Here is a 3,707-nt window from a genome sequence, read left to right on the forward strand (position 1 = left end):
ATGTCTGAAAATCACATTTTCAATTCTTTAAACTCAGAAATTGCAGTGTGTGATCACCACATCCAGGGCTGGAAAACTCATTTGTACTGACCACCTCCATTCCATCCAAGGGTATGAACACTCCTTGCCGAGTTGCTGTAAGACCTTAGCTGTTTACAGAGGATGGAGGTTAAAGGGTTGGGAACAGTGGCCAACATGGCCCTGGGAATTTCAGTGGACACTGCCAGTATGTGAAGAGTTTCTTGGGAGTGAAAGATCTAAGTAAGCAGCAGGTGCGTATGATCAAAGTGGTTTACCTCAGGTTTTCTCAGCTCAGAACCCACAGTCTCTGGTCCTTTCTTCCCCTCACTCTGTCTGGATACATAGACCTCTCTTGTACTCTTGTTTATCTCACCACTCACTTGCTCCATAACTATTTATTGAGTGGCTACTGTGTCACCTTCTCGGCATGAAGGATACAGTGGTGAAAAACTTGTTTGCCTTTGTGGAACCTACATTTTTATGGGAGAGAACAGTAATAGGCAAATGAATATGCAAATGAAGGTTTCATGTGATTTAAGACAGAGATAAAGAGTGTAAAGGAATGTAAAACAAGGGAGAGTTCATGAAGAAAGCTGATGGTATACTTTGGATAGAGTGGTCAGGCAAGGACTCTAAAGGAGTGCCAGTCAAGAGATGGAGGAATGAAGTGATCTCTTCCTCCACACCCGCTACCTGTGACTCTCCAACACCTTCCACTTCCAGCCTCTTCTCAGATTTCCCTCTTATACTTCCTTATCTCACCTTCTCTTCACCTTAACATCTTTCCACATTAATTGGCAGTAATAGGAAACTAAAGTATTTATTTTCACTCACTGAATAATTTTTGTGCTTCTTAAAATTTATTTTAAAAACAAGACAATTGGAATTTATTGTTTACACTATAAAGGCAAACCAGTTAAAATATCACTGTACGAAAAAGAAAGCTTTAATAGTGTTTTTGAGCTTTTTATTTATTCTTCAGTGTTCCCCCCCCCCCCCGACAATTGGTTATTTCTATAAGGCAGATTTTTTTTTTTTTTCTTTCCAGGGAAAGCTAGCTCCATGTCAATTACAAAAACATAAAGAATCTGACAAAATCACATCAAATAGAAAATTTATGATTTCATTTAGAATTTCAAGAAAAAAATAACACCTTCAATAATCCCTTGTCAGATACTGAAAGTCCTTATATCTAACTCAGCATTTCCAAAGTAATGTTCCATTAGACATAAGAGATCATCAGGGAGTGTTAACGAGTGTGGCAGAAAAACAAGCTCTACATGAAACAATAGAGAATTCTGGGTTAAAAATTTAAAGTTTTTTTTTTTAAAGGCCAGGTTTTTCAGTCTTGAATATGGTAATAAATACCTGCAAGAGTAAGATAGAGTAAGCAACATTTCACAAACCCATTTCAAAATATCTTGCAGAATGCCCTCTGGGATATTCCTGTGCAACTTAACTCCTCCGGTGCAATCAGAGAAACAGCTAACAGTTGAATATTTCATACTGTGTCTGTCATATCCACCACATAGGTAAAGACAAAATGATCATAATCTTATGTCTGGTGTCATGTTAATAAAATATACAGAATATTGAATGACCAATTTACTGTTTTCACTGTGATTTTTTTTTTTATTATTGTATTTTAGATGGAGGTTTACAGAACAAACTACCTTCTCATTAAACAGTTACTACACATATCATTTTTTGACATTATACAACACTCTCCTTTCTCGAACTTGGGTTCCCTATTATCAGTCTTACTGTTCCTCCTGCCTTCTAGTCCTTGGCCCTGGGCTAGTGTGTCCTTTTAGTCTTGTTTTGCTTTATGGGCCTGCCTACTCTTTGGCTGAGGGGTGAAACCCAAGAGTGACTTCATTACTGAGTTAAAAGCGAGTCCGGGGGCCAAGCTCTTGGAGTTTCTCCAGTGTCCATAAGGCCAGTAAGTCTGGTCTTTTTTTGTGTGTGTGAGTTGGAATTTTGGTCTACTTCTTTCTCCAGCTCTGTCTGGGACACTCTATTGTGATTCCTGTCAGTGCAGTTGGTGGTGATAGCCGGGCACCATCTAGTTGTACTAGACTCAGTCTGGTGGAGGCTGTGCTAGTTGTGGTCCATTAGTTCTTTGCACTAATCTTTCCCTTGTGCCTTTAGTTGTCTTCATTCTCCCTTGCTCCCAGTGGGATGAGACCACTATAGCATCTTAGATGGCCTCTCACAAACTTTTAAGATCCCAGATGCTACTCGCCAAATCAGAATGTAGGACATTTTCTTTATAAAGTATGTTATTCCAATTGAGCTAGATGTTCCCCAGGACCATGGTCCCCACAGCCCTCAGCCTAATAATTCTGTCCCTTGGGGAGTTTGGGTGTGTGTATGGAACTTATGTGACCTTGCCTTGTATAAGTTGTGCTGGCTTCCCCAGTATTGTGTTCTGTCATAGACTGTCATACACTTCACCAAAGTTACCACTTATCTACTGTCTGTTTAGTATTTTTCCATCCCCATCATTTCCCTCCCTTGTAAACATCAAAGATTTTTTACTTTTGTGCCTAAATCTTTTCATGAGTTTTTATAGTAGTTGTCTCATACAATATTTGTACCTTCGTGATTGACTTATTTCACTTGGTATAATGCCCTCCAGATTCATCCATGTTGTGAGATGTTCTGCAGATTCATCAGTTTTTATGGTTGTGTAGTACTTCATGGGAAACCCTGGTGGCGTTGTGGTCAACAACTATGGCTGATAACCAAAAGGTCGGCAGTTTGAATTCACCAGGCGCTCCTTGGAAACTCTATGGGGCAGTTCTACTCTGTCCTATAGGGTCACTATGAGTCAGAAGCAACTCAATGGCAACGCATTTGGTTTTTTGTTTTTTGTTTAGTACCCCATCGTGTGTACTTACCATAGTTTGTTTATCCATTCATCTGTTGATGGACATCTAGGTTTTTTCCGTCTTTTTGCTACTGTGAGCAGTGCTGCAATGAATATGGGTGTACATATCTCTATTCATGTGATGGTTCTTATTTCTTTAGGATATATTCCTAGGAGTGGAATTGCTGAATCACAAAAAAAATCACATGATACTTCTAATTCTAGCTTTCTAAGGAAGTGCCATATCATTTTCCAAAATGGTCATTCCATTTTGCATTCCCACCAGCAGTACATAAGAGTTCCAATCTCCCCTCAGCCTCTCTAACATTTGTTATTATCTGCTTTTTTGACTCTTGCCAGTAATACTAGGGTGAGATGATGTTTCACTGTGGTTTAATTGCTAGTGATCCTGAGAATTTCCTTATGTGTTTGTTAGCCACTTGCATGTCTTCTTTTGCTCATTTTTTAATTGGATTATTTGTCTTTTTGTTGTAGAGGTGTTGGATTTTCCTGCAGGTTTTAGAGATTAGACCTTTGTTGGATTTGTCATAGGCCAAAATTTTTTCCCAGTCTGTAGGTTCTGTTTTTACTCTTTTGGTGAAGTCTTTTGATGAGTTTAAGTGTTTAATTTTTAGAAGATCCCAGTTATCTAGCTTATCTTCTGGAGTTTGTGTGTTGTTAGTTACGGTTTATATCCTGTTAATGCCATATATTAGGTCCACTAGCATCGATTGTATTTTTTCTTCTATGATCTTTATAGTTTTGGGTTTTATCTTTAGACCTTTGATCCATTTTGAATTAGTCTTTGTGTATG

The sequence above is a fragment of the Loxodonta africana genome, chromosome 2 (assembly GCF_030014295.1).
Source record: "Loxodonta africana isolate mLoxAfr1 chromosome 2, mLoxAfr1.hap2, whole genome shotgun sequence".
Lineage (NCBI taxonomy): Eukaryota > Metazoa > Chordata > Mammalia > Proboscidea > Elephantidae > Loxodonta > Loxodonta africana.